At 32.4% G+C, this 14,237-nt stretch overlaps 1 pseudogene; it reads left to right on the top strand.

Moving 5' to 3' along the window:
- The first annotated feature begins 857 nt into the window (after positions 1-857).
- Positions 858-6,064, top strand: LOC128181809 (uncharacterized; annotated as a pseudogene).
- The last annotated feature ends 8,173 nt before the right edge of the window (positions 6,065-14,237 follow it).

Genomic DNA, 14,237 nt, shown 5'->3' on the forward strand with positions numbered 1-14,237 from the left:
AATTCAATCATCGTGACAACACTAGCCCCTGTTCATGTACATGTTTTTACCGGCCGGTACTAGTTTTGATTGATTTCAGAAAAGGCTGTGATCCTTTTGATTTTGGTAATGGTTTTGTTAGGTTTTATTTCACTTTATTTTGTTTATAGTTGTTTGATTTTCTTTCAATTTTAACATTATATATGGTTCTTGTGCTGACCTGAATAGATTTATTTTGTTTTCATTATCAAGCACTATTAAATTAAAAGCTTGAAAGAGGTGTCCAGTTGTGCAGTGGACAATGCACCTGCTTATCACCACTGCGACCCAAGTTTAATCCCCATGATCGACAGTTGTTGTATATGATAGGATACGTTGGTCGCCTGCTTGGACACGTGGGTTTTCTCCAGTCACCCCAACTTCTTCCCACATCATGACCCACTCGCGCTAACATCCATGCCAACAAAAAGCTATTAATATAAGTCAGTGTGCATTGTGAATCTGTCACTAATGTGGAGAGTCTCCTTTGCAGAACAAAATTGTTTTTTGTTAGATAAATTACAAAATCTGTTTCTGTAGTAAATATGTATATTTTGCAAATTGTTTACAGAATGTTCTTCTTGAAAAATATACATTTACATAGAATTATCAGATTTGGTAGGTTAGTTAATTTAAGCATCAATCTGAATTGGAATTCATTTTTCACTGAATATTGGTACAGTCTTGTTTTTGTACCATGGCTGAAAAGTTTGATTTAGTCAGTGGTCTGTTGTCAGATTTATAAAAAAGAAACATCAATTACCAAATGTGCTAAACTAATAATTGATGAATGTTTATGAAAGAAAATTTTCTATATTGTTTTAATTTCTTTCAGTTCCCTCTGATGTGGATTCTGACCCATTTAGTGTATCAAACTACTCGCTAAGTTCTGATTCTGAATCAGATGAAAATAAGAAGGTTTTGGGTAATATTATTATTTAAAGAATAATTTTGCATCTGCAGTCCATTTTCACTTTGCAAAAAATACCTGAAAGAACAAGAGTCTGAGAGCCCAGTCATTTTAATTCAGACTAAAGTAAATCCATTTATATTAACTAGATACTTTGAAATGTAGTTGTGTATAACAATCTACATGTTGATCTGGTCTCCCTAATGCTGTGATAATGCATTAGATTTACATGATATGAGTGGAATGTACTGGATGTAATATATTTGTAACAGTTATATTTATTTTGTTTAATCATTAGGAATAAAATTTGCAATGATTTAAAAAAGTAAACGTAGAAGCTTGTATTTACAATACAATATATTGGTATTTTTACAGAGTCCACCCCAAATTCATTGAGAGCTAGCCGCAACACAATGGAAAAACAGGGCATCTTGACCCTCAGAGAAAACAGTGAGCATTTTGAAGCAGGTAAATGAATTAAATTCAATGTTGCAATGTTATTATGTTTTTAAGCAAGAAACATTAATACAGTCAGTTGGGTAGCTAGACGTGAAACGAAGTGCATGCTTAAAATGGCAGGGGGTGTGGGGGCCACTATGAGGCCCCCAGTGGGTCCAGGACAAAGCCCAGGGGGCGAAAGCCCCTGGAAGCTCATGGATTCTGACGATTTTTAACACCAAAAATTAAAGCAGAAATTGAAAGGAATGCTTACTATTTAAGCCTATTTTTAGGCAGTTAAAATTGTTTTGGCTATAGTTTAGGCATAAAATAAAATCACAAAACTTATTAAAAGTTAAAAGAAGAATTTTTTTTTGACATTTGCCTTTGACCCACTCAAAGCTTTTATTCTTTAGTTCATTTTCACATAGTTTATGGTAATGAATATCTCAATAAAGCTGTGATATTCTATCGGGGAAATTTAAAATGTGTAAAACTAAGTTCAACTGCAAAATAAATAGTTGCCTTTTTAGGTACATGCATTGTGTACTGTTTCTTTAATATGGTACTTTAAGACCATATTGTGTGGTTATATTTGGTGCTTAATACGTCTTTGTTTAGCATTGATTTCGGATAAAGTAGGACCGAGTGACGGAAACGGGCTGATGGAATAACTAAGTATGGACCTTAATACTTGAATTCTTTTTTAATATTTTTTTTTTCTTGAGTTTATTTATTTTTTTACTGATTTTTCCCCCAAATGATGTGCATGCTCAGGCATATAAGCATACATGGTAGCTACGCCACTGGCAGTGTACAATTTACTACTCAAGTCTAAGATTGCTTGTGATCTTGGGGCTTGGTCTCCCTAATGCTGTGATAATGCATTTGATTTCCATGATATGAGTGGAATGTAATGGATGTAATATATTTGTTATACTTATAAGTACATGTATAAGTCATTAGGAATAAGTTTTGCAAAGAGATAAAGAAGTAAACCTAGAAGCATGTATTTATGATACAATATATTGGTACTTTTTTACAGAGCCCACCCCAGTTTCATTGAGATCTAGCTGCAACACAATGGAAAAACAGGACAGCTTGACCCTAAGGTAAAGCAGTGAGCGGAGGTTGACAATGGTTTTCGAGGGGTGTCAATTTCAATAGATACCCTCCCAAACAGGCACTATTCATTTTATTTTACTGAATGTCTTATTTCTAAAGAAAATTTTACTGCTTTTATTTAGAAATGAAGTAAATTCTACTACAAACCGTACGCTCATAATTTAAGCGCATGTAATGTGTTACCAATTGCCAAGTGTGTTGCTAATGCTGAGGGTAATAGAACGGATTACCAACTGCGTCTAAACCAATCAGATTTCAGTATTTAACATTTAACATGAAAGTATAATAAAATTGTTTGTCTGGTCTCCCTAATGCTGTGATAATGCATTAGATTTCCATGATATGAGTGGAATGTAATGGATGTAATATATTTGTTATATTTATTTTTATTAATCATTAGGAATAAACTTAGCAATGAAATAAAGAAGTAAACTTAGAGACTTGAAATTGCAATACAATATATTGGTACTTTTTTACAGAGTCCACCCCAAATTCATTGAGATCTAGCCGCAACACAATGGGAAAACGGGACATCTTGACCCACAGAGAAAACACTGAGTATTTTGAACAAGGTAAATGAATTAAACTAAATGTTGCAATGTTATTATGTGATCCTGGGGCTTGGTCTCCTTAATGCTGGGATAATGTATTTGATTTCCATGATATGAGTGGAATGTAATGGATGTACCGGTAATATATTTGTAATATTTATTTTAATTAGTCATAAGGAATAAAATTTGCAATGATTTAAAAAGTAATGTTGAAGCTTGTATTTACAATACAATATATTAGTACTTTTATACAGAGTCCACCACAGATTTATTGAGAGCTAGCCGCAACGCAATGGAAAAACAGGACATCTTGAACCTCAGAGAAAACAGTGAGCATTTTGAACAAAGTAAATCAATTAGAATCAAAGTTGCAACGTTATTATGTATAACAGTTAACATGTTTGTCTGGTCTCCCTAATGCTGTGATAATGCATTTGATTTCCATGATATGAGTGGAATGTAATGGATGTAATAAATTCTCCTATATGTAATAATATTTATATAATAGTGTTGTGTTGTGCATGTACTATGCCTAAATAGTAGTCAGTGTTTGATACATGGTGCACGAGCCGGAGGCGAGTGCACTATGTATCAAACCCTGACTACTATTTAGGCATAGTACATGCACAACACAACACTATTGTTATTATTATGCCGACTGTTAAATATACTGATGTGCTTTGCTATAAGTAGCTCTGACGTTCGAGTGTTGACAAGTCCCTTAAAATAATCACCGGAAAAGCAAGCGTTTGTTGTTGTTTTTCAAATTACGTGTAATCGATTGATTTGATTGTTTATTTAATCAACAAGTTGTTGTACAATAAAAGTCAACAAAGGTTTATGTTCTTCTCAAGAAATAGAGAGACGTTTGGCCTTACCGAGAAAACTCGAAATGTTAAGCAGACGAAATCTCAGTGAATTTTTTTTCTTGAACATTCTTTATCAAGCATCATTTAAAAAAGCGTTTTTGTGATTCTCATGTAGAATTTCTTTGAAAAATGTTCAATCAATTTGTTCAAAAGTTTATAGGAAACTTTAACTTTAAAATTACCGTCAATAATGAAGTTTCTTTTGGAAAAATGAATAATTTTAATTGCTTGATGTCAGTCGTATATATCTACGTTTTCTATACCTTAATACCGGAATGCATAATGACGGCTAATTTAGCGTAGCGGTAACGCGTTAGGCTTCATGCTAGAATCAATGATTTTAGCATTGTGAGTTCGAATCCCGCTGTCGGCGCTTGACAGATTTTCGTTAAAAATATTCGCCGTGCTCTATTTCGGCATAGTATGCTTACGCTATATAAATCCTTGGATACTATGCGAAAATAGATGAGTATTGAATATATAGTGACAAACTGACAGAAGGCATAATAATCCTAAATAAAAATACACTGTGTTAGAGTAAAATCCCAAGAGATCCGAATATCAACATGGTGTGTAATTTTGAAGCGAGCAAAAAAGTGTTGATTCCTTCAATAATATGAATTAAATATTTAGATGAAAAGTATTTACAGCCTCAGAATGGTTTGTTATGAATAATTTGACTGTTATTTTCAATACAACTTCATTATTTTTCTCAAAAATCGATTCGGAGCGATTCTGCAATTTTCTGCTACATTACAGGTATATGGGAGGCATTCCTGTCTGATTATTATAACTAAGCAGAGTGTAGTGAAATTAATAGCATTATTGTAGGCTTAAAGCTTGGTTATGTAATTGTAAACAATACGGTGCGTCGATGTAGTGAATGTCCGATATCATATGCAATGTCAACCCGTGCACGCACGGGTCAAAGTCTAGTAAGAATAATTAATTTTGACTTGTGAAAGAAAGTAATCATTTTAAGATTGATAAAGCCACAAAAGGGGCAACTGTTTCTTTAAAAGATTTCTTGTTTTAAACTTTGTTTATGCAATAACGATTCTTTGATCTTTTGCAGTTCCATACCATTGTTTTCCCTCTCTCAGTTCCTGTGATGAAAGAAGTCAACTTGATAGGTTTGTTTCAATCTATTTTGTGAATGTTTTTCTTGTTTGATAATAGGATAGTCATACATATGTAGCTGCAACAATGTAGCCCTCTCCGATTTTTTATAACTGATGTTTACTCCCCCCCCCCCTCCCCCCCCCCCCCAAAAAAAAACAAAAAAAAAAAACAGGAGAGGGCTACATTATTGCAGCTAGGTGTTAGGCTTCTGGCTTTTGAATGACAATGTATAGATGGAGTTATTTCCTTGTGACTTGTGACAGAGGCTGTAGTGCACAATTCCATTTGACTTTCAAGAAATGTTCAGATAGTAATGAAAATGTAAAGTGTTTAATAACATTTGCTGAGTACCACTTTCAATACTGTAAAAGGGATTATTTACATGTAAGGGAAAATTTACACTTAAGCTTAAAACTGGGTAAAATACCCCCACATTTGCATATGGGCAGTGCTTTAGTGTGGTAAATCACTGTGTATGTATTTCTTTTTCTTTTTTCTTCATTAAATAATTTTTGTATTTGTATACATTTTTGAAATTTTATCTAAAAGGGTGAGTGTCGGAGTTACATGTGCACAATCCTAAAGGTCCAAGTACAGCACCTGAATCACATGTGACTGAAGGAGATTTGATGTCCAAACCCTGCGAGAGTGGAAATGCAAATGCATCGGATGTTACACCACAAGGTGATCAGTCTTTTTTTTTATATGTGTGAATCTGTGTGTGGTAGTGGTGGGGGGGGGGGGGGGGTAATATAAGTCATATTATTGAAATGATAAAAACTTTTCTCAATAATTTTCTTTCTTTATTTAAGATGACAATGGTACATTGATTTGCATCGTTTAATAATTAAAACCCATCAATAATGTTTTCTCTTTTCATTACGTTTTATGCATGCCTGTCCTTAGTATTTGCAAAGTAAGATATTCATGATATTGTTATTACAGAGTGCTTCTTTGAGATCGAAGATGATAATGGAACTAAAGTTCTTGCAAGCCCAGTTGCAGCCAAGAAGACTAAAAGCAGCTCAGGTGATATATCTTTGTTGCTTGGTCTATCTATCCACAATTTGATGAATTAGCAATTTTTAGGTCACCTGAGTTTATTGCAATCCGTTTTCGTCCGTTATCGTGCATCGTGCCTTAACAATTTTACATTTTTAACTTCTTCTTAAAAACTACAGGGCTGATTACACGTATTACCATTTTTGATGTGAGGCATCTCTATGGTGAGAGGAATCTAAATTGTAAAATTCATGGCTCTACTACCCCCGGGGCGCCACATGTGGGGCCAAATTTGCAAAAAAAGAGCCAAATTTTAAAAAGTATTCTTCTCTATTCCCACACATGTTAGGAAAAAACTGGTTGCATAATTATAATGTCCATGAAGCCCTCTACATAAATTGTGAAATTCATGGCCCCTGGGTCAGGGGTTCAGGCTCTAGAATGGGGCCAGTATGGCCATATAGTATATATGTATTTAATCTTAGAAAATCTTCTTCTCTACCCCATATATATTTGTTAAAACTAAATGCATGATTATGATGTCCATATTGTGAAATTCATGACCCCTGGGTCAGTGGTTCAGGCTCTAGGGTGGGGCCAATATGGCCATATAGTAAAAATGTATTAAATCTTAGAAAATCTTCTTTTCTACTCCCATATAAATATATATATATATATATATATATATCTGGTTATAAAGTCCATGAAGCCCTCTACCAAAATTGTGAAATTTATGACCCCCGGGTCAGGGGTTCAGGCTCTAGGGTGGGGCCAATATGGCCATATAGTAAAATGTTTTAAATCTTAAAAAATCTTCTTCTCTACTCCCACACATGTGGGCAAAAAACTGAATACATGGTTACGATGTCCACTAACTCCTCTACCTAAATTGTAAAATTCATGGCCCCTGGGTCAGGGGTTCAGGACATGAGGGGGGAGGCAATATAGTGTTAATGCATATAATGTTATAACATTTTCTTCTCTATTCTCACACATCTGTATAAAAAACTGACCTATAATTATGTTTACCAGGAAGTCCTCTACTGAAATTTTAATTTTCATGTCCCCTGGAGTATGGGTTTTAACTCTAGGGCAGGGCCAAAATGGATGTATAGGTGTTATTGCATATAATGTTAAAAAATTATCCTTTTTACTCCCACACACCTGAAAGGAAACTGAAATCATGATTTTGTAGACCCGATCTTTTAAGTTTTTTGCCAAAATTGTAGGTTTCACAGTTCTTTTTGAAAGCTTTCAGGCAGTGAGGTGGCCGTCATTACTAATTTATAATTTTTCTACTCCAGAATAAAACCTAATTAATTAAATGCATATATGAGACTCCTCGACAAGTTTGTGTATGGGTTATATGCTACTCAGGTGACCGTTACAGGAATAGAAACAAATTTCTCATGGAGATTTATAATGTGAAATGTTTACATCTTTTCACCATTCGGAACCCACTTGAAATACCTCATACAATTTTTCAATTATGTCATCCAGGCTATTTCATGGCCGATGCAATGCAAAATCCCTATAGGCTTTCTATTTTGGGTTGTGTATTGAAGCCTAAAGCGGTAGAGGGGGCATTTCAAAACAGATAATCTTGACATATAAGTGGATGAATGTAGTTCGAGCATGAATGTATTTATGAAAATCAAAATATTCAGCAAGAAGTAGTGGAAGCAAAAACCATACAGAGTATGGTATGCCTTGAATCTATACATAGGTATTATCCTTTTTACATGAATATGTAACAATATAATAATTCTGATTGTTCATATTATTTTTAAAATCTTTTCAAGGTAAAAGAGAAATCCAGGAGTTTTTGGAAAAACATGAAATGTATTCATTGGAACGGCTTGATGAGAGGACCAAATTTCTGAAGATTAGATCTAAAATCTTCAACGAGAGAAAAACAACAAGACTTAGGACATTTAAAAAATTAAATGAAATGAAATCAATGAAAAAGCAAACACGAATCTCATCATTTTACATATAATGTAACTGTAGTGTAACAACAAGACGTAGGGCATGTATGATAATTTATTTTTAGCTCACCGAGACGAAGTTCGGGGGAACTTATGCTATACTGCTGGCGTTGGCGTCCGGACCTGGTAAACGTTTTTGTTGCAGGTCCTTTATCTTAGTTATTTCTTGTCCTATCTTCACCAAACTTGCATGGATGATGCATCTGGACCTTTTTATGAACTGGAAAAACTTGGATGCTGAATCTGGGCAATGAATTTTAGATGCTGGAGGTTAAGGTTTTTGGAACAGGTTAAAGTTTTTGGTGCAGGTGGCCTTTGATAGCAATTTCAAAATTACTACTGATCCAAACTTGCATGGATGATGCATCTTAAGATACTGATGCACCTGAAAGGCTTGTATGCTGAATCTTAGCCATAGGTTTCGGATGCTGGATGAGGTTATGTTTTTTGGAACAGGTCATATATTAAATTTATTTAGTACTATTTCAAACTTGCATAGTTGATTTAACTATAATATAAATGAATTGCAAAGGTAGCTTCCGATGCAGATCCTGATCTTCATAATCAAGGATGCTAAAAATATATCTTAGTAATGACTGGTCCTAACTTAACCAAACTTGAATTGATGATGCATCTTATGATACTGATGCATCTGGCAGGCTTGAATGCCGAATCTGAGTCATAGGTTTTGGATGCTGGATGAGGTTTAGTTATTTTGGAACAGGTCACATGATTTATAGACAATAGCTTGCATAGTTAATTTAACTATAATTTAAATGAATCATAGAGGTTGCTTCAGTTTCAGATCCTGATCTCTATTATCAAGGATGTTTAAAAAGAATATCCTACCTCACTCTAACCTGATTGATAGATGTGTTTGTTGTTAAATGATATAACATGATTCATATGATATAGTATTGTCAGATTTGATACACTATTGTTTTATATGATACAATGTTATATCATATATTATATTATAAAAAGTTAGTAGGATATTGTATCAATATTTTTGTGCATTATGATATGATATTGTATCATTATATTGTAATGTAAAGTATTTTTTATTATGATGCAATGTTGTATAAAATGATAATGTATTATATACTATTTTATCACATGCTATTGTTTCATATTATATTGCCATATTTAATATGGTATAATATGATACAATATTGTATTGTAATATATAATATCTTATCACATGATATGATATTGTATAAAATGATATTGGTTTATATAATATATCATTTTATCACATGAAATAGTATTATTTGATATTGGAATATATAATATTGTAACATATGATACGATATTGTATAAAGTGATATTGTATTTTATAATATATTACTGTATCACATGATATTGTATCATATGATTTGATACAATGTTGAATCAAGTTATATTGTATCTTATGATACAATATCATATTATGTATCAAATATGATATAATATCATACAATATCATACTTAAGTATACAATATAATATAATGTGTTACAAAATTGTGATGTATTATGTGATATGACATTGTATCATATATTATGATATTGTATTATGTGATCAAATGCAATGATGTATTTAACATGACACTATGTCATATCATATGTTACAATATCATATTGCATCATTATTTATTACAGTATTTTATTTTTATTATTATATGTGTGTATCTTATATTAATATTTTGATTTCATAAATTTACAGATCCTTACATACATGATTTTGTTGCACAGAAAAAAATGAAACTGTTGTAATTGAACTGCAAGTTCACCAAAATAATGGACATGTTATGTACACTGAATTTTGAATGGAAATGATTGCTCTATTAATAAATTTGAAATGATTAATTGTTTAAACTTTCAAAATTGAACTTATGTTTACACCCTGGTCCATAAATTATAAATGAAATCTATTTGAAATTAGTTTTGATGATTAGTAAAGTTTGTTCATGAACTTGAAATGTTTTTGTTTTTTTCATTTATTAATGTGAAATTCTAAAACACATTAGGATACATGTAGAATGGATTGAATTGAGAAGATAATCTTCAATAGGGACGCAAATTTAAAATGCTACATATTTTCCCCATTTTCGCAAATTTCGTGACATGCGAAAAAAAACCGGACAGTGAAAATTAAAGGGCTTGCAAATCAACGAATGTTATGGTTAAAAAAAAGAATGGTCTACCTAAACCCTAATTAAGTAATATTAATAAAAATGTATTATCGGTATCCCATAGCCGCATAAGACAGTAGCAAAATATTAGAGGGACAGTATAGTATATTTTTAAGGGCTAATAATAATGAAAAATTAAAACAGATGTGAGATTATTGCCATTCCACAGACCTCTAAATGACCATCTATGAATATTAAAAGTCCACACCATCAACTATGTGAGATATTAACAAAGCTTACATATACATGCACATGTACACAGTGACCTTGCATTATATCTTAATTCTATGTTGCGTGGCGATAAAAAATGATAGAGCACTTGCAAATCATGAAAATTATGGGAAAAAAGAATGGTCTACTTAAGCCATAAAAAATATATATGAAAATATATGCACGGTCTCCTTAAGCCTTATGAGAGAGTAACAAAATATTAAGGAGACCATTTTTGCTGTATTTTTTTAAGGACAAGATATATTGAAAAATTAAAACACTTGTAAAGTTATTTGAATCTTGAAGACCTCTAAATGACTATTTGCAATAAAAAATATGCACATATAAAAATTTTGTATATTGTCTCCCTAAACTACATTTTAGGGTATGGTCTCCTCAATGCCTAAATCAGATTTATATATATATATATATATATATACATATATATATATATATATATATATATATATATATATATATATATATATATATATATATATATAAGAAGCACTGACAAACCAACAACACTCGTTATCTATAGAAAAAGAGACGGGTCGTCCCGAAAATTTGACAATATTTTACTTTATTGTTCGTGTCGTTGGTTATTTTTAGTGCTTTATATATATATATATATATATATATATATATATATATATATATATATATATATATATATATATATATATATATATATATATATATATATATATATTAATCTCAACTTATTATGGCACATCTAACTATTTTAAGATAATTATGTTTCACTTCTAAGATGAAACGATATACAACACGCCATGCCTTAAGGTAGACATGTTGTGATAACGAACAATGTTCAAAATAAAAAGTCCAAAAGAAAAATACATAACAAGAGCAGAACAAACATGAACCCTTAAAAGAAAATTAGATCAGATGCAATAGAGGAGTAAACATCCTCAAGTGAACACATGATCGAAGCCCTAACATTGGAATAAATCTTGTCTCTGTCACACTGAACTCCATATTATTGTCCTTGTACTGTAAATAGCATTTCCCTAGGATGTGAATTACATTGCATGTGTAGCTGGTAATTCTAGCTGACATCACTGGTGTTTTGACTGGTAGCTGAGTAAGAATGCTCCTCAAAATTATATTTATTGTGAAAAGGTGTCTATTTTGAGTTCCACATTCATTTTGTGGAATGACATATTCATATAAGCTTCATCCTTGTTGTCGGATTCTTTTTTTCGTTGCTACTACGAAAAATCCTGATCATATGTAGATACATGAAGATGGTCATCATCCACATGATGCGCGGGTATGATAAGGCAATCTCAGCGATCGAGTAAATAATTCACTAATTGATATGACGTCAGAATAAGCAGCATGATGTCATTTTTTACTCTTCTAATTGTATAGATCTTCGATACCTCTGTATTTTAAAAGTTATTATCATTCATGAGGTCACAAGCATGTGTGATAGAGAAGATTAATGTCGGGAGAAAAATAATCGGAATGCAGTGTTAACAATGCCGAAATAAGACTAATTTAATACAGATACCATAGATTTAGATGTGTGCCAGTTAGGATATAATCAGGAAAATACAAGAATTGATATTTTGTTTTATCAGCGAGTGTTATAAGGAAAGCAGAGATACATTTATATGGCTTGACCGGCCTTTCCTCTGTCAGTGTGCACATAAAAAGGCAAAGATGTAACACTACCCCGAATGTTATGAAAGTTGAATTTTGAAAATATCAAAAGCATATGACCTAAAATACTTGAAAAGTGTTGCTATAATCTTATGCTTCGTTGTTGTAAATGAAAAAAACGTAGCATTTTCAATAAAATTGAAGAAGATAAGCGGGTTTCCGAAAAATAATAGCAATATATATTTTATGCGATAAACAATCAGATTTTAGAAGTAATACATATAAACATGAACTAATTGCCAATCGAATAATTGTATCATATATAGAAATAAATTCGGAGTAGTTTCCACTCCCCTCCTTGTAAACCCTTGGCAGATCTCATTATGAAAACTCGATGATGCAGAGGCACTATCGAGCGAGCAACTTGAGTTGCGCCCCTCGCATATTTACATTCTATTTAATTGTAGCAACGGGTAATATACACGCTACGTCAAAAATACAACTTGAAAACATGTTGACTAGCGGAAATTTTCTTCCTATTTTTGTGCACGCGATTTCTCAGAAACGGCTCGTCCGATCTCAACCAAATTTTAAGATAGGATAGATATTGGTCTGAACCTGATTGGAAATTTTTTGTGTTGATAACGTCACATCCGTTTTTGAGATTATTGAGATTTTTCTAATTTTCATATGAGTAATTTGTCTTCTGTCGTTCTCCTAAAGTATAAGAGATATTAAGCTCAAATTTCTACGGTTGGAAAAGGAAAGATTGAAGTTTTGCATGGTTGTTGTTTTGTATGTTTAGCACTACTGGCGCCAAAGCTCGCTAGGGCTCAAAAATTGACATTAAAAAAGCGTCATAAATTTTTGTGCTTTTCTCTCTTTATCTTTTTTCTGGAAAATATTTTATTAAGACATGTAATGTAAAATAGGCTGATATTTACAAGACCTTTCAGATGATATCAGGAAAAAGGGGCTGGCCCCTCAAATTAGGGACCAAGAAGGCTTTAAAGTCTTTTACCCATAGCTCTTCACCAAGGGATATTTAATAAATATAGTACGAGTTTTCGTGAATGTTGCAGAATAACCTCCGAGGTCGAGAAATGTTGTTTTGAAATATAAAAGCTGAGGCTTTAGCCGAGGCTTTTAAATTTCAAACAACATTTCGAGACCGAGGAGGCTATCCTGCAACATTCACGATAACAAGAACTTTATTTCTATTCTACTAACAGCCCAGTATTTCTACAGATCGTTTCTCCTATAGAGAGACGATCTGGGTCATTTTGACGGCTGTTCCGTGTAACCCTAATGGTTTTGTTAGTAATGTTGACATGTATATCGATCAAAGAAATTACATGCAGACGAAATAATTTTTCTTTGGTTTTTAAATGAATTCACTTACATGTATTTATAAAATATCTTTGAGTTATATTCCCAATTTTTTAAGGGCAATTTAATATGATTATTACTACTACGCGTTATATATTTTATGTAAAAACACGCAGTAAATGTGCTAGGTAGGTCCTAGGAACAGCCGCATTGATCCCTTAAAAATAAACATTTGAGGCAATACACAACGTTTTGACTGGAACTAGCACCTGAAATTGACATGGTTTTAAAACTTTTTACGGTTTGAAGTTGTACTTTCATGATCAGTGCGAGACAAATAGGTATTTCTGATCTGATAATTTACTGATGACGTTCGTGGTATATTGGAGAATAATGTCCGCGGCATCTCTTTGATCTCGGCAATAGCTGTAGTAGAATTTGTAATAGATTATAGAAGGAAATATGTTTATCTCACAGTTATGTATTCAAGCAATGTAATGATTTTATTATGTGTTACATAATTAAGGGTTTTTAGAGGCCAAAAGTCCAAAATTTCGATCACCCATATCTCAGAAAGGAAAACTATTTTGTAATGAAGTATAGAAGAAAAAAGGGATCGGCCCCTAAAACCTTCTTTCTCATATATGTCCAAAACGGTAACGAATTTCTAAACACTTGTTGAACAAAATTTGTTAAGAATTAAATGACCTTTCATTTCATATCAAGAAAAAGGGGCTGACCCCTCAAATTAGGGGACCAACGGGCTCTAAAATCTTTTATATATAACCCTTTATTGAGGGATATTTTGTGAAATGTTATAGAAGCAAATGTGTTTATCTTATAGTTATGTATCAAAGCAATGTAATGATTTTAT

Source organism: Crassostrea angulata, chromosome 4 (genome assembly GCF_025612915.1).
Source record: "Crassostrea angulata isolate pt1a10 chromosome 4, ASM2561291v2, whole genome shotgun sequence".
In the NCBI taxonomy this organism is placed as follows: Eukaryota; Metazoa; Mollusca; class Bivalvia; order Ostreida; family Ostreidae; genus Magallana; species Magallana angulata.